At 43.2% G+C, this 23621-nt stretch overlaps 1 long non-coding RNA gene across 2 annotated transcripts in view; it reads right to left on the bottom strand.

Moving 5' to 3' along the window:
* Positions 1 to 2475: 2475 nt before the first annotated feature.
* The window catches only part of LOC142404871 (uncharacterized), a 57125-nt gene continuing 35979 nt past the window's right edge, over positions 2476 to 23621 (bottom strand). Inside the window, exons 4-5 of one of the 2 annotated variants that reach the window (XR_012773979.1) lie at positions 21383 to 21443; positions 2476 to 2870 (exon numbers count right to left, since the gene is read on the bottom strand). This is a non-coding gene — a long non-coding RNA (uncharacterized LOC142404871). Of the gene's footprint in view, positions 2871 to 10500; positions 10744 to 21382; positions 21444 to 23621 lie in introns of those variants that run through there. The other variant, XR_012773978.1, reaches the window with a different exon arrangement.

Here is a 23621-nt window from a genome sequence, read left to right as displayed (position 1 = left end):
TACTTAAGAGGAAATTAAGTAACAGGCACGTGGGGCGTTATATCTAGTTTTAACATGCAGAAAGCAAGCGATTTTGCCACGGACGTGCCTAGCCGGTGGTTTAAAGCCACTTCAGTTTCCACATACGAAAAACAATAGCTAAGCACACTGAGCCCAGCCTGCCGCCCCAGCCTTCCCCTTTGGGCAGAAGCCCCGACCTCCGCACACAGGAGACACCTCGCTCGCTGCCGTTTACACCTGAACGCCGCGGCCCGGGCTGACACCTCCCCGGGCAGGAGGACGAAGCTCACCGCGACAAGGAAGTCGCGGCCACACGTGCCGGAGTTACTTTTATCCAGACGCGGTTCCGAGAAACGCCTGAGCAACTTCCCCCGCCACGAGAAGAAGAGGGGAGGAAAGAAGGGGGGAGCTGGGAGACCCCCGGCACTCGCCCTCTGCCCCCCGCCCCCCCCAGGTGCGCTCGCTTCCCAGCCCGCGCTCACCGGCGCGGCGAGCCGGCAGCGCACGGCCGCGGTACGGAGCCCGGTCACGCCGCCCGCCACACCGGCGCGGGCCGGACGATCCCCCCTGAAGCGGGCGAAGCCGCCGCTCCCCACTCACCCGTGTGCCGAGCGGAGCGGCGCTTCCTGATGACAGGCGGCTCCCGTGCGCCCCGAGCCCCGCCGGGCCGGGCCAGCCCCGCTGCCGAGGCGGCGGGCGGGAGGGGGCGGACGCCGGCACCGCCCGCCGACAGCGGCGGCGGGCAGAGCCCCGCGGCCCCCGGCGGAGCCCGCCTCCCGCCCCAGCGGCGGCAGGAACGGAGCGGGGCTGCGGGCCCGGCCGGGAGCGGAGCGGGGCTGCGCGCCCGCCGCCGCCGCACGCCGCTCTTATAGCGACCCGCCAATTAAGGGCGGCCAATCGGCGGGCGGCAGCCACGTGACGGGGCAGTTCCAATTACCGCGGAGAATTTTCTGAATTAGCGGGGTTACACAAAGGACACTCATTGAGGGGGAAGGAAAAAAGGGCAGCGAGCGGGAGCGGGAACGCCCAGCCGGAGCCTGCTGGTGATTTAAAGCAGGAAACTCCCTCGCCTCACACAGACACGGCCGCATTCAGCACCGGCCAGCATCTCCGCGGGAGGAATGTCTGGCGCACATTAGGCTAATCCTCGCCCCCGAGGTTGGGTTTACACAGCCATCGCGGCCATCGCCTCGCTCTCTTCCCCCTGCCAAGGCGCTGGACGGTGGGGGGAAAAGCGAAAACCAGCACCTCCCGCCTCCCCGCGGAAAGAAGCCCCGTTTGTTAAATGCGTTTATGTATTTTTTTCAAGTGTGAGCTGGAAACGGCTTGCAAAGCAAAGGTTGGCGGTGACCGGTGCACCGGCACTGCTCTGAAAAACTTCTGCATGCAGCAGATCGCGCGAGTCGATAAAAAAATGAATTACTGACAGGCGTTGAACAATTAGCCGGACACTTGGCCGTTGGACAAGGGCTCTCCGTGCAAGAAAAGACTCCCGCAAGAAAAATGCCCCCATGCTACCTAACGCTCTACATCTTTATTTTGAGGAATCGCTGCGAGAAGAGACGAATAGTATATAAGAAACAGACTCTCACTTAGAAGCAGTATTGAAAGCCTCACCTGCCCGCAAACCCTCAAGGAACACAGGCCGACACCTCCGAGCGCCGTCAGCGCCTGCCTGACCCGTGCCACCCTTCATCTCCATTTTCCTACCCTAAAGAAATGCGTGTGGCCACGAACAACACACGGCCGCAGCCGTCCGAGGCCAAACCGGAACAACAGCGAGGCTGCCTGCCACTGACAACTCTTGCCAATCCCAATTTATGGGCAGGAAACGTATGCCAGGACAAGCCAGTCGAGATGACTCAAGTCGCCTCTCCCCCACCCTCCTGTTCCACAGAACAACAGCCCTCTTTAGCAACGGGGAGTAGGACCTCTTGGAGGAATGACTCAAAGCTGCTCTCAGGGGTAGGGGGAAAAAACCCAACAGAACAGAAAACACCCAATCCCCCCCCCCCTTTCATGTTATAGTAATTAAACGCACAGCAACTGTCTTGAGGTAATAAATGCAATAAAGACGACAAAATCTAGTTTTACCGCAAGATAAGTTTACTGAGGTCAAACCCAAGGGAAAACTAATCTAACCACATTTTCAAATTGTTTGGAATATTCCATAGCCCAATGAAACCATAAAATGACAAAAACATCCTATCCTAGAATAGCATGAGGATAACAAAAAATGTTATGTTTAATTAAAGGCAGATGACCTAATAAAAATTTCACACTCGCACTGTGTGCATGTAAAACTCAGTATCGGGTTTTTATCTATTGCCATGGTTTTTTTTTTAAATGATCATCTGTTTTAACCTTTAGGTGTTTTTTTTTTATCTTTGATTAAAGCGATTTGATTAGAATAAAGATATCAGAATACTTCAAAATTTTAGTCTTTATCCTATCACGAGCGTTAAGCCAGTAAGTGTTTTTAAGTAACAGATAGTCAGATTAGCTTATGGAGAGCTACATCGTCCATCTTCTTGAGGGACAGTGAATAAATCTCTCTCAAAATGGCCATGGGGTTTCTATTAACATAAAAAATGGAAGATGAACTGCCCACTCTTACTGGAATTTTAATGATAGATAACAGAACTGAAGAAGAGACCAAGGACAACAAGTGTAGCTGAAGAAATTAGGGACTGGGAAGTGAACCAGCCAACATCACTTCGATGATTTTTTTTGAACGTGACCATATCTCCATCTTGAAAAAAGCTGCAGCTTCTCCTCAGCACCTGCAATTGGACAGTTGTTCCAGAAGCCGCTTGTGATGGTTTGGAACTTTTTTTCAAAATTTCCATCCTAAACTTATTCAGGGCCAGCTGTTGACACAACATTAAATGATCAGCATTGCCCTCCCTTTGCTAAAAGAGTTCTTTTCCTTTTCCTGTGCTATACCACCAATGCCCTCAGTCTGCCATTCTGCAGCTTGTTGGTAGACAGCAGTCATATTATCTGCCTTTGACCCTGATGAGATATTTAAGCCTAACGATTTTATCATGCTTCACCTCTGAGTTCTTCCCAAAGCATTTATTATGAGGTTCTTCATGAAAATATTGTAGATGAAAACAATCAAATTATTTTACCGTTCTTTTTGAATGGAAACCATGACTCAGATGAGCCAAACACAAAATATTCCACCAAAGTATTCTATGTATAGCATTTGTGTGAATTCGTGTGGCTGAAGCCAGCCAAATAACATAAGTACTCCATAATGGAAAAGCTGATTAACCATTATAAATACCTCAGAAGTACGTTTTAAGGTAAATCCTCATAATATCCCTGTGAAATGCTAGACTTTAGCCTCCTTTAGAAAATGAGAAAACAGAGGCCAGGAATACTTAAAATGACTTGACCAATATCACAGAAGCTTCCCTCAGGAACCGGGTTGCACCTAAGGAGCTCTTGGCTCCTGGCCCCACGCCGCATCCCCTGAAGCACACTATCCATCTCATTCTAACCTAGTGCCGAGCTGGATGATCTGCAGTCGCCTTCTACATGGCTAAAACATAACGTACAAAAATGATAGCAGCTGGTGTCTAACGGGAGGAGATGTGTTTGCATTGTTGACCTCATTGTTGAGAAAGATTTTTTGGGGTGACGTCAGTATATTTTATGGTGACAGCATTTAAGCTTTTGTTAGAGGGATTAGGGTCAGAGGTTGAGACTTTTGTCCTACTGCAGAAAAGGAACACAGAAAGGTACATCACTGAATTGTGGGCAGTGATGGTCTAATTTCAGCAACTTGGCTACGCAAGCATGACTGAAGTTCAGCTGGATTCTGTCTGTTGTAGTTTCTGGAAGAAGGGTAGTTCAGAACTACCCTTAACACAGAAACCCAATTAAACCAGGAAGGGGGAAAACGAGGAACATGAGAGGGAAGACACTGTTCTCTTCACCCTGCTCCGTGCACCCTCACTGACAAAAGCACCCATCTATTCTCCTACATTTTTCTCTGTTGACTATTTCCTCAGTAGACCTGTTTTTCTTTATTGTTCCAGCAGAGCCTGTTTCCTGCTGTACTCAGCAATTCTCCTCTCCCAATAGGGAAGTTTCCCTATTTTTCCCTTTGACTTTCTCACCTTTGCGTCTTGGTCCAAACACAAGGGGTGAATTGCCCGATTCCTTTTAAGATGCTCGTCATTGGTATCGGCCGCAGGGGCCATCCAGTTGCCGACACAGGCAAGAGAGCCTGATCCAGTCAAGGTTTCAGAGCCCCAGGAAGGGAGTGAGCTCCACAGTAAACTGACACCACCCTTAATTCTAATTGCACTGAAGGCCCTCCTCTGCCGGAGGGGAAGAGCCCAGCCCACAGGGAAGCACCCAGCATCACTGGGACGTGTGAACTAGGCACACAGTCACAGACCATGGACACGCATGTATATATATCCATAGTTTCCTTACAGTACCTATACAGAAGCAGAGGATGTTAGGGAGAGGAGGAAGAAATGCATTTTCTCTTTTCTCCCCTATAGATCCTCTTTTCTCCCCTATAGATCCCCTTTCCTTTTCTTGGAGTATCTCTTGCCTTTATTGGAAAACTAAAGCTTGTAAGCATAGAGCTAATGAAACATGCATCATTTAACTAGTAAGTTAAGTTAATCTTTTCTGGGTAAACAAGTGATCTAGGCTCTGAGAATATATATATATATATTTTTTAAATCCCCTTTGACATCTATCCTTAAGGTACCACCTATTTGTCTCTTTTAGGAAGAGTGGAAGGGCTGCGTTAGCGTGCTTGGTTAAAAATACACTTTCCCACCAACTTATGCAAGTTGTGGTACCTACTGTGACTGATTCATTAGCATCAGTGTGCATGAAGTCCTCTGTGCTCAGTGTTATATACATAAACACACATGTCAACTTTCAGAGGCACTGAGCTGCTTCTAATTTCCACTGGGATTGTTGGACTGTATCACCTTTACATACCAGATCTCCGTAAACATCTTTTTCATGTATAAAACATATCCTTTGAATGCTTCTAGTGTCTGATCACAGAACTTGAGCTGTGTTCAGCCTTCAGCTCTTAGGAACCACGGCCTGTGAGATACAATGGCGAGCTGAACCTTAACATTTGTACTTCCAGCGGTAGGTGAAGACAGAAGACTGCCATCCCCCACACACAGAGGCATCTGACACAAGCGGTAGGAAACAGGACACACTGCTATAAATTTGTGTAATGAAAACAGTGCAGCTTTTATCTCTTCTTGAGGAAAAGCTTGTTAAGGTCTAAAAATGAGATCATTAAGACTAATTAAGAAAAGGACAAAAATAATACTAAAGTAAACTCTTCTGGTACTCCGTGTCAACAAGAGTCCCTATATACGGTTTCCTCCAAAATACTTTTTTTTTTTTTTTTTTTGGAAAGACAGACTCATGGATACAAGAACTTGAGCAATTTTAGCATCGTTTGCTGTAGCTTTGCTAAGCTGCTAAAAGCAAGCACGTCCCAAGACCAATGCAGCACTGTTGCCTGTTAAAGTAACATGAAAAACAGAGTAGTGCTGCTGCCTCCATACCACTTGTGAAAAGGAAGTCTTATTAGACTCGTATCAACATAAGTAATACGGCAGCTTGAAGAAGGATTTCATTTGCTCTGTTTTTAAAGAGCTACTCAACTTTTTCAGACTACAGTGACATAAATATACAGTGGGTGAGGGTGGGGGTGGTTTGGGTGGGAGAAGGGGAGGATGGAGGAGGACAGGGTTTTATGCCAAGAGCTGAATCATAACCATGTGAGTAATTTTGCGTGTTTTTTTTTTTTCTTAAGGGTATGAATCAAATTAAATTTGTTTTGCTGTGGGTGAAGGAAGAGAGAATATAATAGCATGAATCAGAGCTATCATCAAATATGTGGCACAGACTAAAAATTAATTACAATTACTGCCTTCTTCTAAAAAGTTTCTGCTATAAGATGCAGCAATTTTCTTAATCAATATAATCCATTAAAAAAATTCTCAGGAGTTAAAACCTTTCAATTACTTTCCTCTTCCTTTTAATTTTTTCCTATTGTAACAGGAAAAGATTAGCATCTTTAAACAAAAATCTTGCTTAATCTGTTAGATGCCCTTTTGCTCCAGTGGCAAAAGAACTGCTGCTAATAACGAAAAGTAGGTATTAGACCACATGTAATTTCATCAGCTGGGGCTAGCTCGAGGATGAAAGCCCATGGAGTACATGCTTTACCACTTTAGCACAGACACTTTATTAGGCATTCTAATAAAGTCAACTTATTTAATGAAAAATACAAACAGAAAAACACTCAATAGCCCTTTAATTGTCTTTTCCTGTAAGACTGAGATAAAATCTTGGAAAAGTGTGCGTTAGACACTGGGTTTTTTGCACTTTGGAATAGCCATTTAAGTACACGGTACTGGGAAAACCACAAGGGGCTCAGAACATAAAACCTCTTTCTAAAGAGGCCAACACAGATACTTGGAAACAAAGCCATGCATTCTTAATTATTAGCTAGATAAATAACCAAGGACATATGTTTTTCTTGTACTAGGTAAGAAAACACCAATTTCGATAACTAAAAAGGTAGAGAGTCTTTGCCTCCCAAGTTCCTAGTATGGAGAAAACGGTATTTTATTCATTGTCTGAAAAACACAATAAAGCTACAGCAAGACATCATTTGGAATCAATTCCTCCCCCTAAACAACTCCAGATCTTTCCCATAGTAATTCTCTTGCACGTGCTCAGCAAAAATCTGTGTAGAAAGGACTGGTATACAGCATGTTCGGGAAGTCAGCTGAACCACGAGCCTTAAAGACACGACTCCCAGACAGACAGAAAACTTCTGCGGAGACCTCCGCAGCTGCTGTGACTTTCCAGTGGTGTATGTGGAGGAAGGAACAAAATGGAAGATCTCTTGGGTAACCTGAGCCAAGCCCCAAGAGGAATAACGTGTGTGTGCATGTGTTTTACAATCCCCGTTCAAACTGGCCTGTTAACAGGCAGCCAACACCTGCTCTGGAGCGAGGTCTTACGCTCACCCCGCTCTTACACAAGCCGAAGGTCACAAGCTCCGGCAGAAGCTGTGGCTGGGGTTCCTGCCTGCTGCCAGCTGACGCCACCCCATTGATGTTCATGCCAACGTGCAAGCCAGCTTCATTCCTGTTGATGTCTCCTAGTGGTCTTCAAGAACAGTCAACCTATCACTTAAAAACCAAAACTAAATGGGCGCTTCAGAGACCTGGTGGACAGATGGTCTGCCCACGGGTGGTCAAAAAGTTTCATGGCCAACAGCACGAGAGAATTCCCTCGACTCTCCTGCTGGAATGCCCCCTTTGACCTTGGCAAACATTAAGTTTGCTGGTCAGACAACCTCACTGCTACCTTGTGGAAGTTGTCCCTCCCTTTTTTCAATATCACTCAGTACCTGGTTCATCCAAGCCTCGTTCAGTTGCCAGGTAGTAGGAAAGCCCAGCCAACTTATCCGTGCTTGGCGAGAGGCACATTCAAACATGTCTCACGCGGATTATCACAGCCTTAAAAGCATCTCACAGTCTTACCTCACAAACAGGACATATGCGAGGGGGGAACAAAGTAACTCAGAAGACCACTTTGCAAGAAAACACCCAGGACTCAAGACTTACTAGACAACAGCATCCACTGGAATCACTCTGTAAAACATAGCAACAGAAACTCTCCAACAAACCTCCAAAGCCCCTCAAAACACAGCCATAGAAACTCTCCTGCAAAGAAATCAGTGCCACTGTGTAGCCACCAGTATTTTGAGATTGCTTACTGGTGTGGTAGTATAATAAGCATATAAGAAAATTTTTCTTTATATTCACAGTTTCAAGGAAGGTCAATTCTCCCCCACTTTCTCCAAGACAAAATCACTGATATTCCTTAATTATAGCTTTTACTTGCAATGAAGAATAAGTTCCAAGCAGCAATAAAATGCAAGTTGTCAGAAGCTAGCCAGATAAGATGCTGAATATCTCTCATTCAAGGATAAACCAGTGTCTTTGCCATTATCTGTGCTTCATCGGTGATCATCATTATTTATAACACAACAGTATAGATTACCACAGGTGGGTTTATTTCACATTTCTAGTTAAATTATTTCTCAGCTACTGTGCATAAACCAAACTCCTCAAACGCTCCTGCTCCTTATTTTGGCATACAATGGCCGAGCTTAGCAGAACTGCTAACTTTCCTCCAGAAGGTATATGCCGCTTGGTAAAGTTAATTCCCAGCTTTCCATAGCAAATAGCTGCCATTTCTTGCAGGTGTTAGACAGATAGCTTCAGAAAGGAAAAGAACACTTTTCTTTGGCAAAAAAATCACTCTACATCAATATAACTCAGAGCAGTAACATTCCCAGCCACTAAGCAGAAAGCTCTCACACCCTGGTCCCAGATACTAACCATGTTTTGAATAATATTATTATTATATATAAATATAATTTTGTGTATTTTAGCTATGAGGCTTTAAACTAGTTGCTAGAACGTATCTTTGCTACCTGCTCTTCTCCACTGTCTCAGTGCCAAATTCAAAAGGGAGCCTGCTATCTAGCCACTTTGGCTACAAAAACAGGTTAAGGGTAGAGAGTAATTTTTATCCAAGTACAGAAAAAAATATACTTCACACTTGGCAAAAATCATTAGGGATTTATCTAAACACCACAGATTTTGGTAGAAAACCTCCTGTAAACTCAATGGCTTTAAATTAGTACATACGTTACTCATACTTACTTACTTCCATGGCTTAAGAGATATTTCTGAAAGTAGTTATTGAAAACTGAAATTCTGTTTTGCTTTCAAAAAAGTCACACATCCTGTACATTTCTAGAATTGCTGAAACAGTTCAAGAAAAACTGATGGGAAATTCCATTTGAAAATGCCAACACTTGCAAATACAATTTGAAGCATGGGATGGGAACTTGATCAAAAACAAAGCGCAAACATTTCTCCATTATTATATATTTTGTTTCTGTGAAGGAAAACTATAGAAAGGTGGTGGGGTGAACAACTGTGAGGAAATTGCAGTTGTAGTCAAGAACATAATACACCACTAAACTCGTAATAAAATGTAGAGCTTTTTTTCCTTCAAAACTCATAGGCACAGTACAGCTTTGGGTACACACTATTGCTTGCCCTCCACTGCAAATTTTTTTTCCTGCCCAGTTAACTTTAAAAGGCAGTCCAGGATTTTTTGGTGATTTAGGAATGGATGCACATGTGAGTATTTAAATTAGGCTGTGATTCCTGAAACTTGTTGTTTGAAAATTGGTTTAAGGCATGTTCCAGGAGAGGTCTTAAAATGGAAGCGAGGCAATTCTGATCTTATACACAGCTAACAGGAGGCATTTGATTTGCATGGATTAGTGAAGCCGCTGCAGGCTAATTCACATGCGTACAACAGCTTCTGTACCCCAGAATTACATCCAGAAGAGGGTCACAATACCAATAAATACAAAATTAATTTCATGTCTCCTAAATTACAAGGCAAGTCTTATCAGTGTTAGACTGTAAGCTTCTTGGGGCTGAGACGGTCTTGTCTCTCTCTCCTGTAAAGCATTAATCATGTTGTGGGCGCTTACAGCTAATAAGATGCATGTAAGTCTATTCTGATGTGGTTTTTTGCCACTTCAGACTAGAGAAGAGTCACACACACAGGCGTACTCTTACCTCTCTACCTAATGATACACTAATGTGCCTAATTGAAAAAACAAGTCCTGATAGGAACAGAAAGACTTTGTTTTTGTTTATGCCGCCCAGACATTCTGTGGCTATACATTGCTAATAGTTGGCAAAACCTAAACCGCAAGTATGCAGCAGCATTGTGAGTAATAAAGATAATGTTTGTATTTTGTTTATGAAGAACCCTAACCAACACACTAAAGCAAGCATACGGAAACCAAACAATACTCAGATCTTTAGAAAAACTTCAGAGGATCCAAATCATGTAATTTAATCACTTTGTTCTTTAACAATCTAAACATTACTTAAAATTTACAAGCAGTAATTCCATATAAGTTCTCTAAGCTGAAAAATGGGATGTAGCCAGTTGCCCTTGTCTATCCCAACTATTAAAGTTCAAACAAATTGAGCTCTATTATTGAGGGAAAAATAAAAAACCCCTTACAAAATTCCCTTGCCCCAAAGGTTGAGAAATGTTATATTGCTCGGCCAACATGGAATTCCTCCATATCTGGAGTCAGATGAAATGTGTAGGTATCTCACAGTTACTTCATTCTGACTTTGACAACACACCAGTACTTTTGCATGGAGTGCATGGATAAGAAATGTATTTTATACTTCTCATAAAACTCAAACTCAGAAGATTTTCACACTGAAAAAAAAAAGAGTGATAAGAAAGGGAGAGCTGCTGAGGTAAGACTTCTTCCTAAAAGATAAATTTCCAATTTGGCTCAGTATTGGATGCTACATCAAAATCTTATTATTGACAAGCATGTTGTTTTTATTTAGGACAATTTAAATAAATTTTATTTCCAGATTTACATAGTGTTCTCACTTGCCAAAAGCTGGTGAGAAAGAGCTTCATGTCACATCAAAAATAACAGCAGGTTTCCTGTTTTTCTCTTCATCCATCCTTCTACTTACTGCAGCAGGTAATTCTGGAGCCTCTTTGAGAATGGGTCATATTCAAGTCTCGGGGACCAGCACTCTCACCACCTGTATGGGGCTCAGCTGACAGGGATTTCAGAAGGGAATCCCTTTCCTGCATGCAGAATTTGCAGGGTTAGGAGACAGGGCTATAGCCCAAAGCAATTCATCAGTTCACTCATCCAACAGCATATTTTGGACTGCAAGCAGATTGCAGTAAAGAGTACCTGGAGGGTGGCAGAGTTTTGTTCACTATGACCAGTTAACTAACAACAGTCACATCCTGCTAAGCAGGACTGCATTTTCACTACCCTGTTAACATGCTCCCAGCAACTTTGTCAAGGCTGAATTCCTTGACCATACACAGTCAGAGACACTTTGAGAGTGTCCCAACTGGCAGACAGATGGAAAGTCAGGGATCCAACCGGTTCCTCCCCACAGGGCACACCAGAGGCAGTCTGGACAGCTGCACGTCACAGACTGTCCCTGAAAAACATTGACCAAAACTGCCAACACGTACCTTACAAGGCAGTGAAACAGAGCCTGGTCTATAATACCGCTCTCTCCAACCCCTATGTGTCATATAAGTATTCAAAAGAGCCAGCATAATCATCCCTGCAAGAAGTTGCCCGACAAAATGTGGGGACCCTGGCTGGGAGAACTCCCAAACAGACTTCACCTAGAAGAGAGAGATGTACAGCCTTAACCTAAGCCACAGCCAGCCTCCTCCAGCACAGAGCTAAGACGCTTAGTTTCCCAATCCATGGTCCTTAGCTTCCACAAGCAGCCCAGACTCCTCTGCAGACGCTGCCAGTCGAGATCAAAACCAGGGCTGCCAGGTGACCCAGAGCTGGCCAGCAACCAGGTGCTTAACCAGGGACGATTCTGGCCTACTGGTATCTGCCCAAACAGCCAGCTCTGGGTACATCTCAGCATTTTATGCCTTGACTGCTGGCACATGACTACGGCTAAAAGTCTGCTCTGCTAGAACCTCTTCAATAGCAAAAAAATGACCACAAATGACATCTTGAAGAGCTACTCTGCACATATGTGGAAAAGCCCAACAGAAATCTTCACTTACAAACGAAAAGCACTCCAGCAATACTAAATCTTCTGCCCTAAGCCAGCTATCTTGTCCTAAGGAAAATCTTCTGGAGATCTGGCTAGGAAGAGCTTGGAAAAGGAGCAGAGCTTGCCTTATCCTCATGCTATCTGCTCTGCAATCACCACTGTATGGGAGGTTGGGCTGGCTAGGTCCTTGCTTACTGGTTTTCTCAGGGAGAGTCTTGGCAAACATGACACTGGAAGATAACATCCCTTGCCTGATTATCACCCCCCACACACAGGGACAATTGTGAAACACTCCCATGGAAATCCTATCAACCTGTATCTGGAGAGGAAGGACCAGCACGGGACGTGTGTGTGTGTAGGAGAGAGTATGAACAGCAGAGCAGCAACTAAAAGACAAAAAAAAGAAAGCTCCAGGAGTAACTAACAGGTTTGCAAGGATGACTTCCCTGCTTCCATACCCCTAGCTTTTCCTTTCTCTTATGAACCCACCCCCTTTTTAAAGGGAGCCATGCCACAACCGTTACTGCAATTAAACTGACAAACCTGAATCATTTCTTAAGCCACTGGGAAGCCTGTACAATCTTTGAAGCGTTTGTTGGGCCAGTACTCCCAAAAGTGCCACCTTGGTAACTTCTCATCAAAGCTCTTTAAGCTCCCTGTTTGCTCAACTGCCTAAAGATCTCATTCACAGACCTCCACCGGGAAAACGCGTGCAAACAGTTACTAAACCCTTCAAAAGCAGACGAAGAGCGACCAGCGTATCTTCTTTCCTTCATGTTAAGAACATCATCAGTTCTGTTATTGAACGTCCCCTGGCCCCAATGCCCAAATCACTCTCTTTCACAAGGGAAATCCTTCGGTTAAATCCTTCCCAAAGCCAACTCCAGGCGTCACGGCACGTGCAGTATCAACACTTGGTGCTCACCCACGCCGGTGGCCATAAAGGGCATGCTGGCTACAGATTCAAAACCTGCACGTAAAGAAAGGTTGCACGCTTAGGTAGACTAAGAGTTCTGCTTCCACCTTCCTGCCCCACAGCAGTCCTCCCGTGACACAGACGCAGCGAAGTTTGGCAAGAGTACACCCCACGCCCAGGAATCTTTTGATTTTCTGCAAGCTCCAGCTGCCCTACATTTAAGTCCAGGACAGCTAACCACTTGCACGCCTCCGCAAATAGACGTTCTCTGAAGCAGGTTAGATTAAAAACATAGTATAACAAACTTATTTTAAAATATGTCTGCTCAGTGAGGTCTGAAAGACAAGTGGTGCTGGTACATTAAAGTTATTCCCGTTCACACAGTAGCTTAAAAATACCTGATGTATTGCTATTTTGCAATATTGTGTCTAGAGCCAATGCTGATCACTTACCTCTCAGACACTGAATGGACTGCACAATACTGTTCTCAGAGAAATACTACTTCATTTTTGGATATTTTTTTTAAGTCTTATTCAAAGTATGAATGATTAGGTTATTTTCTCATCTTAATAAATGATGTAAACCTCCAGACATATGGTAGCATTTGTATACTTCCAGGCAAGCGGTGATAACTTTCAAATGTTACTTCCCCTCCTCCTCCACTACATGAAACAAATATACTGGAGCCCATTTAAATCTTAGTGGCAAACACATTTAAGGGAAACTAATTTTGGTTAAAGCTTCCAAATGTCAGATGTACGTGTTAAATAATTATATTAAAAAATAAAGAGCAGATGAATTCTCACTCTCATCATTGGTTGATAAAGTGCCTATGTTTTCCCAATAAGGATTAAACAATTTTCCAAGACAATGCTTGTGCTTAAATTAGCAAGGAATAAACTAATGTCAGCTCATACTTATAGGGACTTATATGACAAGTATCATTCATACTAAGTCAACAGCTAGACGATTAGAGGATTGCTGCAGCCTCTTTCAGTTTTGTAAGTATCAACTGCTTCACTTTTCTTTTTCTAGCTTAAGATCCATAGCAGAGCTCAATTTTTGAATAAGGTAATGGTTACAAAATGGCTGAAGACTAAGGGTAAGATTTTTCAGAAGCAGAAAGCCGACAAATCTCAAAGTGAAGGTATGGTATCACACATATCAAGGCACTTAATTAGGAGGAGAAGCCATCTCTTACGACTTTGCCTGTTGTTCTCCTTAGAAAAACAAAGCTGCATTGCCCCAGCAGCTTTTTGCATCTACCAGATTCTTTCCTATTTTTGAGAAACGCCTATGTCCTCCCCAAAAGTACCCAGCAGAGTTGTACCGGAATGGTTCAGCCGTCCTCTCTGATTGAATGTTATACTGTCATCCATTATTACTCAAGACTGGTCATCATGTGGATTAACATTTATAAAGTTGGAATCTATTCAGCCTGTCCACCCAGTAGCTGACTAACTGGACATTATTACTTGAAGAATAAGCCTAATAAAAAGGGAAAACAAAATAACCCGAGTACTGTAACCCACTCTATGCCTGTATTTTCTCAAACCCGAGCAGTACTAATACTGAATAAATTGACAAGTATTTCATCTATAGCAGCATGTAAGCTTTTTACAACAAAGAGAGTGAAGAGTAAGCAATTAATATTATTTTGCACTTTCGTAACTGAAAGGAGAACTTTAAATAGGCAAATGTTTTCTACTAGTTAGAGGCAAATTATTGTTATTCCTTTAAATTCAAAAAATGCTGTGTGCTTCAGAGGGAAACAGGCACCAGTAACAACAAGCTGTTCACCGCTTTTGAGCCAAATGCTTGCAAAAATACCGAACACAGAATACATTCATAGCCGCAGCAAGACAGAAGAGCTAAGAAAATCAAAAGGGCGAGAAACACATCTTTCTCCACCTCGGCCGAGCCTGAAGAGAACAATTCTTACCCCAAGATGTTACTTACAAGGCTCTGCTTCCAGAAAGTACTTTTACATCAATTTGGATGAAGTTAATGGGAAATCAAAAGCATCTGACCAAAGAAACGCTCCGCTTGTGCACGGGAGCTGGAGGGTGGCGGGTCAATGCAGAGAACCTGTAGATTTTGCCCAGAATGGCTCCTATTTTTACAGTGAGGCGAGCCACAGATTTCGAGCTCGACGGCGAGATGACTCCAGCAGCGCTTGGCGCGAACCCCTGAGGAGCCTCGTGGGCTGCACCTTTAAAAGGTGTCAGAGGAAAAGCAGAAGAAATGCTGTAATCTCCACCCACCGCCGTGTCAGAGCCGCCGCTGCCCACGCACCCCACGCACCCGGCATCCTGAAACCCGCCCTGCCCGGCCAGCCCCGCCGCCTGAGGCGGTGGAAAGCGGGGCTGCCCTTCGGGCCGCAGCCCGCCCCCGGCGCCGCGCTCCCCGGCCCGCTGCGCCCGCTGCCCCCGGCATCCTGTCAGGGGCCGCCCCGCCCTGGCAGTGCTTCCCCGCCCGGCCCCGGCCCCGGCCCCGGCCCCGGCCCCGGCTCCAGCCCCGGCCCGCCCCGCTGGCGGGGGACTCGCGGGGGCAGCGTGGAAGTTCCCTTCCCGTGGGCTCGGCGCAGCGCAAGGGCCTGCGTTAAAGCCTCTCACAGAACAGACCAAAACCAAATAAACCCCAACACGCACAACAGCCGCCACCCCCAACCAGTAAATTCCCATGCTAACTTGCTGGGCTCAACTCTTTTTTCCAGCCGAAGAGGTTTTTTTTGGGGGGGATTCCCCTCCTGTTCTCAGGAAACATTTACATCAGTATCTACAAAGCATGTTTCGGAGACTGATGAGAAGTTCTGAAAAGAGCTTTGTCTTCAATTAAGGTGAACACTCAGCTTTAGCACCTAAGGTACGTCCCGTATCAGACAACAGTTTGCACGGCAGCCACCCACAGCGCAAAGCGTTCAGTGAAAAAGCTTTAACTCTGTGGCTCATTTTTCTTCAAAGGAAGAGGAATTGGGCGAGAAGGTGCACAGGCTGGGCTATGGGGAAGGCTCTTTCAATTCCATCTTCAGCATTCTCACAACAGCACTCTAAAGAATTCATCCTAGAGGAGACCTTTAAAATTTAGTGAACCACTGAAATGGATTTCTCCAATGTTCTTTGGAAAAATACACAGCCCTACAAATTTTTCATACGAAGTACTCAATAAGAGATCCCATGTAGCCATTGCTCAGAACCAACTGTACAGTTGGAACATGCATGGATTAAAATACAATTAAACCCACAATTGCCTATTTGCAAGATTTATTGCAACACTTCAGATGTGGCCTCTCCTCGTGAGCAAACTTCCTGCAGATTTAGAGAGAACAAGACTGTACACCCCACTCCCAAGAGCAGCAACTCCTGGCCTGTAGCTCCTAAGCAGCGGGCAGTCTTACTCGGAGAAGAGCAAGGAATTTATATCACGGATGAAATGTAGAGTTTAGAGGGTTAAGACTCTTCTGTCACGCAGTGCACACTCAGATATTTAATAGTTACATAAACAAGGAGAAAACATTTGGAAAAGCAGGTCTTGAGCTTCTATTACTATGACAGAAGAGAAGATGTGCAATAAAAACAGGCCTCTATTTTTAAGGAGGAAAAAAAAAAGTCCTTAGGAAAACAACATCTTGAGCAGTGGCACTGCACAGTACAAACTATATTAACTTGTCATAATATGTTGCTTCTGTTGATATGAATTTTGGTTGAATAACAAACTAAATACGAGCTTCAGAATATACAGTAATACTAAAGAGCTTGGAATACAGCCCTTGGGAAAGCACCCCTAATGTGGATTTTCTGATTACTCTTGCTAAGATGTAAATGATTGCCAACCTCAGTTGCAGGCCACCATTTTGGGGCTTACCCATTTTCTCCTCTTATAAATGACAAATCATAACACTATTTTAAAAAAAGCACGTACACACAAATAAATTCCTCAGAAAAGGTGATTCACTGTAAAGCTAGCTATGATCTGAATGAACAGGGAAAAAAAACCCCAAAACTTATCAAGATCCAGTTTGCTTCATTTTAAATTGCAGCATTTTTTTCTTCATTTCAGTCTTATTTCGCTTTCCGTGAGAAAGTACTGAGCCCTGATTTTGCTGAAGAATTTTGCACATCATTAGCATCACTTACTCACTCTTTTCGTACTTCCTCGTCTTTAGTAATTTTATAACATGGGACATTTATGATGCTTGTTATGGCACCTTCTGTGTTCAGGCTCAGAAAAATCCTTCCCATCAGCTTCCACAGAGCACAATCTGCTGTCGCTGGTCAAAGTGGTACATGTGGTGGCAGGGGGGAGAAATGGCAAGCTGCCAGCGACAAGTCCCATGCAAGCAGTTCCCTACTTCTAGCTCTTGCATTTTATAGGACAAACCACGTTATTCTTAGGATGCTCCAAAAGTACAGAGGCGTTTTAATATCAAATATAGTTTCTTGCTTATTCCTTTCCCACGGTGAACTTACTGGATATTCAGTCCCTGTAACTGAGGTTTAGAGCATGTGCTGCAATGACAGCTTTCGATTGAAATATAAGCATGCTGTGGCAGGACTTTCGCTGCTGAATAATCAGTCATCAGAAGCAGTGATTAAGTGTCAGAGCCCCTGGCTATTTTAGAAGCTTGTTACTTCTGTCAATGCATATAGTTGTAAGAGAATATTTTTTTTTTTCTTCTCAACTGCTAAGAGGGAAAGCAAAATGGATTTGGGAAATAGCTTATGTATGTTGATGTTAAATACCGATATGAAACACTTGATTTTGGAAGCTTTAGGTATTTCTAACATTTTGTTATCGTACAACAGATTCTGGGAAGTTTACAAACAGCATTTCCCACTTATCCAGCCATATTAAAAATTATTCTGTTGGTATGCTTTTGCATCAAGACTAAATTCAGTTTGCTAACAGTCATGTCACGTTTCAGTAAATATAGAGACTTAAGAGTCTTCTCTCATTGTTTTGGAAAAATATCAGTTTTCACCGACGTGGATTTTTTTTTAGTATGACTTTGCACACCATTAATCACCACTTGCAGTATATCGTGTATCATGTCATCTGCACCAGTACAGCAAACAGGCCTAAAACACCAGGGAAAAAAGCAAGAAAACTTGAGGAACGTCGAACTTGCTAGAGCTGCCTCTAACAGCCTCTCTTTTCATTTTCTGGGCAGGGGAAAAAAAGGCACCAGGCCCAGCACATGACTCTCCAGCCAGAAAGCCACTGACTCTGGGGGCTGCCGGCGGGCAGTGCGGGGCTACTGCCGGCCCTCCGCCGGACAGCGACCCCCCCGGCCCCGCTGCAAGCCCCGGGGCAGGGCGAGTGCTGCGGCAGCCCCAGGGCCATTAGGGAAAGCCAATAATTGCACTAAATCAGCCTGCTGTAATAACAATGGCTTAAAGCGGTAAGCCTTCGGACGATTTTAAAATTAAAACAGCGCAATAAACTATCAAGTCATACGTCTAAGAGGATCTTAAAAGACAGAAGAAGGATTTTGCCCGGCAATGGTAAAATTTCACGAGGTTATTTGAGTTTTAGTATGCCACTGAAGCCTGAAGAGATGTGTGTGAATAATACCAAAAAGGTCTAAGCTTCTTAGGTCCTCAGAAGTGGAAAAGCCTATTCCAGATTTCTGATGTCTGCGCTTGTACGTCTGCTCATAACTAGGAAAGAGTGGAAAAAAGAACTTTGGTTTTAAACAACTAAAACACTGTCCGACTGAAATAGAAGTGGGATATAACACTTAAGTAATGGCTGTTTTGGTGTCAAATTAAGCCCTGAAGTACATGTATAGAGATCTTACTAAAATGAGCAACAGCAGGTTCTGCCCTTTGTCTAGTAGTAATAAATAAATAAATAAATAAAAATAATCTGTGGTCTTCACTCTCCAAAGTTAATAAAAACAAACTATGATAAAAAGTATAGTAAAACACTTCATTATAATAAATATTTCATTAAAATAATGTGATTCAGCTATTCTTTCTTGAGATTTTTCTTGATGTTCTTAAACTGATTTTATTTATGAAAGTAAGCATCTCCATATTTAAAGGTGTTAAGAGCTCATGTTCTTGCAAGTTTACTCAGTACAGCTGTTGAACTCTTAATTCTTCTTCCACTACTCTAAGGAAAATTAAATACTGCAGATGTTATCCTTTACAATGCCATATACACAGAATCAGTTCTTCATTTGCAGGCAAGTTATTTATTTTTTCCTACTTAGCTTCAAGGCAATGATGATCGTTAGGTAATGCCAGGGTTAAACAAACATGACCTAAAGTGATCACAAGTCAGAAGTTATTTGAAAGAGATATTCTTACATCAATAAGTGGAAATCTAGGAACTGCACTTGAAATATTTCAAACCAACCCCTCTCTTCAGATGCAAACATATTAAAAACACCAATGAAAAGGCAGAAATATACCTGAAATTAAAATATTGCCTATCTTTGAGACATATTTGAACTAGACAGGCTACCTTGCCAGGAGTTTAAAGATGCTAGTGCCCATAGACAATCGAGAAATTAAAGAAACCCCACAGATTTAAAAAAACCCACAACGACAACAAAAAACACTAGATGAAAAAATGAGGAAAAGAAATCGGTACTCCCTGAAATAGTTTTATATTTACCCATTCCAGTTTTACACGTCCGATCCTCTCTCACGCCACAGTAGCGTCCATGTGTAAGAATATGAACTGTCTTGTTTATGCACGTGCACCGACAGCGTGTCTGCAGCGCGCAGCCGGGACAAGCCCACCTGCCAGGCATTCCCTCAGGACAACTGCATGAAATGTCAGAAGACTTGCATCCATTCATAAAAGATCACTTTGCTTAAGATGAAGCCAATGTGGAACGGCTTACAGGAACTTGGGGTCCTTTCAGACTTGATACCCAATTTCTCCAGAGCCCCAAGCCTATGCAATTCCCAATTCTCATTGAGAAGGGGAACACTGAAGAGCAAGTGCCTCGTTGTTGGCCCTCATGGCAAGTAGACCAGTCTCTTCAGAGCAATCTCTGCTAACCAGAGTCATTATTGCCTGACACTGTTTCACTTCACTAATCTTTCCTCACCTCATAAAACCTCTCTTCCTCCCATCCCATAAAAAGGGAAAAATGTCTTGAAATCCTTTAGCAGAGAACTATTGCCAAAGAGTATTTGAAACCTAAGAATGCTCTCTGCGCCATGATCTAGTACGAAAGCCAACTTCGCAGCTCTTATCCCTCTCTGTAAATACACTGTTACCACTATCAACCTCTTTGATGCTTCCCATGCGTCTTGCAATTATCCTCCCAGTCTGTCACTTGGAGCTGGGTGTTTCCTCAGGCTTGCATGTGATAAAGGTCCACTGAAGACAACAGAAACAGTCCTCCACCTATCCCACTACCCCATTCCAGGGTCTCCTTCCCCCAGATGAAACCTCAGTACGTCTGAGCATCTAAGCATCAGCTGTTTTTATAAGACAATACCAACATCCCACAGCCAGCTTGTCATGAATAGAGACGCTTTTAACAATGAGAAAAGAGAAACGTCACGAAATTAAAAGTAATTGGAAAGTCATGCATCTTTATCCCTCTTGGGTATAGCACCAGCATCTTATGAAACATTGTATATACTGACAGGAAAAAGTATGTCTCATAGTTTTTATTTAAATACTGCAAAATAGTAGACAGGAATAAGGTTACCAGTAAAACATGGAAATTGGTATGACAGCTTTTCAAAATAAAGTCTTCTTCAACCTTAGACCACGAGGAGTTTTTCAGAGCTACAGGTGGGAGCTGGGAACATTTGTCTGTCTTTTTCATCTTAAAAAAACTTTTGAGTGCATCTTTTAATACAAGTCATTCAAAATTTCAGAGAGTATCTGAGATCTTTTAGTAAAGAGAAGCAATGGTAAGGAAGAACACATTACATAGTTATGTTTAAAGAGAAGGGAGTGTGGCACAATAGCCAAGCATACAACCATGTGAAAACCACTTCTGTCACGCTCACTCAGTATTTTTATTTTGTAATTTTTCACTTATAGTAAGTGTACTTATTACTGGTTTTCTGTTTTGTTTTCTTTCTAAGACATTATATAAAAGGAATTAGGGAATCAGATCCCTTTGAAGCATCCTCAGCATGTGAGAAGACTCTTTCACCAGGTTCTTGGATACAAACAATGAAAGAAAAGATGCATGAAACCGAGAGCGTTCGAACAATCCTCCTCCCCAGTCATCTGTTTAGCCTCTGCTACGTATGTTTTGGGGTATGGTCAGCAGAGTTGTAACTGCTTCAGCTTTTGCACATCTCTGGGAGTTTTTTTTTTTAAGACGTATTTAACTACCAATACATACAAAAGCAGCTACCCAAGGCTGAACGGAGTTTTTAATCCTGAACTGTTGTACTGGTCCTTTAACTTTTTATGACTCATAGTTTAAGTATTTGGGAATTCCCCTCTAAATATGAGTTTGACACACTTGCATTATGGAAAGTTATTTTATTCAAAAAGTAACAGAATGCAACATTCATGCAATACCCAGGACTATATTTAGCAACACACAATTGGACTTTTTTTTTTTTCCCAATAAAACTTCTAATTAAAGACAGATTTAAAAAAAAAAAAAAAAGGCGAGAACAAGACCGAATAGCAAAAGTAGCAGCATTGAAAGAGACAATCACAGTGTTACACACCCAAGCAAGTCAGGAATATTTTTTTTTAAACTATTCAAACAATGTTAGGGCTGTTTACCTCCCCCCCAGTTGCATGTAAGAGCATACAGCTTCTCTCTTACCTGTGTGCTGAAGTCCCTTCTTGGTGGGCTGACTAGTCATCAGCGATCACCTGACTAAAGCCTGGAAAAAAAAATAAAATAAAATCAGCTGACCACCCTTGCTCACTGGCTTCCAGCTTAAATACTCCTCTCCACAGCACTTTGTCATGTGAGGCAGGACAGAACCAGCTGTCATTGCTTCAGAAAAAGTGAAACGGGCCCCTCCGTTTCCACCTCCTTCCTTCCTCCTCTCTCACTCTTTCCTATCTGTCCCTGCCTCCAACCTCCTCCCTTTCTCATTCTTCCACTTTGCTCATTCACTGCCCGCCCCGGCCGGGGTCTCCCAGGGGAAGCCGCATTCCACAACGTACAAGCATTTCCCCTGCATCTCGAGGTTTCTCAACAAGCTGCCTACACACTTCTACGGGAAGAAAAAAAAAAAAAAAGAAAAAAGGAAAAAAAAAAAAAATCAGAGAGCAACAGAGAAAAGGCACCACATTCCACAACCCTCAGTCAGCCCTGGCAGACTACGAGGCATTTTCAGTCACACAGCACAAAATGCATTAGTCAGAGCTGAAAGACCACACACTTTGTACCACTACCATGCTAGCAGAGAATGGTCTGAGCAGAGCTACAGGAAAAAGGAAAGGAGGGGTTCCTATCGGTGCTTCCATTTTACGTGGGGTAGCCACCTAAATACATGAAAAATTTGCAGGAAAAGGCCCAAAGTTGACATGCCCGGCAGAAACAATGTGAATGTGGGCAGCGGGGAAAGCTCTCCGCTCCCGGAGCGCGACCTTTGCCAGCAGGACTCCCCCTCCAGCAGAATGCGTTATTCCAAAGACTGCAAGACATTATCTAAATCAGAACTTCTATCTCCCCAATGGTTTGTTCGTAGGAAATACAAGCCTAGAAAAAGTGAAAGTAATACTGCATGATTCGGATTCCCCGAAACCACATATACTTTCAATTCATACTTTTCTCTTCTTCAGTGTTCCTTATAGTTCTGCAACTATATCCATCTATGGAGTTTTCTTTTCTCTGCTTATGCAGTTTCAACCCTCCGTGTACGCGGAGAATCTGATCAGCAAGGAATGAGAAGAGAGTTCAGCATAAAAAAACCCTCCGTCCTAATCCAAATGACCTAATCGCTCATCTATCTGCTCACTGCTTCCGTCCCCCACACGCACTTATCTATTGCTTGAAGGCATTTTAGGAGTACATATATGGCTTCGGAGAAAACACCCCTTTTTAAATCACATCGGAGAGAGCGAGCGCACTGTACTGGAGCACATGCTTCTGTCCACTGGGACCAGTACCACGGAGTCCCCAGCCCCGAATTCCCCGCTCTGTGCGGGGACTGTCCCTAATGCACCCTGCAAGACTCAGGGGCTTAAGTCAGCATCAGAAAAGTGAAGGGAGGCAGGGGGGAAGAGGGGGGAGAACCCTTAACTATCTGCACTGGAATTTCTCTTTAGGAAAGTCCATGCTTTAATGAGAGACTGATACTAGATACCACAAAGAAACTTTTATTTCTGTACGCACATGACTCAGATACATTTTCTGTGTGGGTTATGTGGTTATGTTATGTTTCATCTTAAAAAACTGTTTCAAAGAGACCTTTAAACATTAGTTTTAAGAAAAACTTGATATGTTTATGTACAATGAGTACATAAACTGCCTTTTAAAACTGCCTTTTATTGCACAATGCTATACAGAGCAGAGACACTAATGTCAGTTTTCATTATAGGCATCATTTGCATCTAATACTAAACACAATAATCTGTAAAAATATTTATTTTAAATGATTTCCCTAAATAGTTCCCAGAAAAGTAAACAAACTGAACCCTTCAGCAAAACAGACCCTCTTAGTTATAATATTGTTATTCTTCCCCTTTTCTCATTTTCTTGGTTGTGAAAATACGTTTACTCACTACGTTATTGACTTAGATGCATTAGTTTCTAAACCAAATGGTAGCTGCTGCTGTGTGATATTTCAGCAGAGGAAGGCTATCCAGAACTGCCTCAGAGCCTGAACACTGTCGCCATTATAACAAAAGCATTAAAATGAATAATTCATGAGCAGAGGGAGTACCCTACATTAAAAGGCACCGACTATTTCATGAATTGTCCAAAAGCTACCCCTTTTACTGCCCAGTTCCTCTAACTCTTTAATTATTCTTCATTTTTGTAAAATGGCATAGAGTCGTAATTAGCAGAAACACAAGACCAGTTTTAGGAGATTTTCCTGAGGAGTAAG

The sequence above is a fragment of the Mycteria americana genome, chromosome 1 (assembly GCF_035582795.1).
Source record: "Mycteria americana isolate JAX WOST 10 ecotype Jacksonville Zoo and Gardens chromosome 1, USCA_MyAme_1.0, whole genome shotgun sequence".
Lineage (NCBI taxonomy): Eukaryota > Metazoa > Chordata > Aves > Ciconiiformes > Ciconiidae > Mycteria > Mycteria americana.
This window is presented reverse-complemented; position numbering and strand designations above follow the sequence as displayed.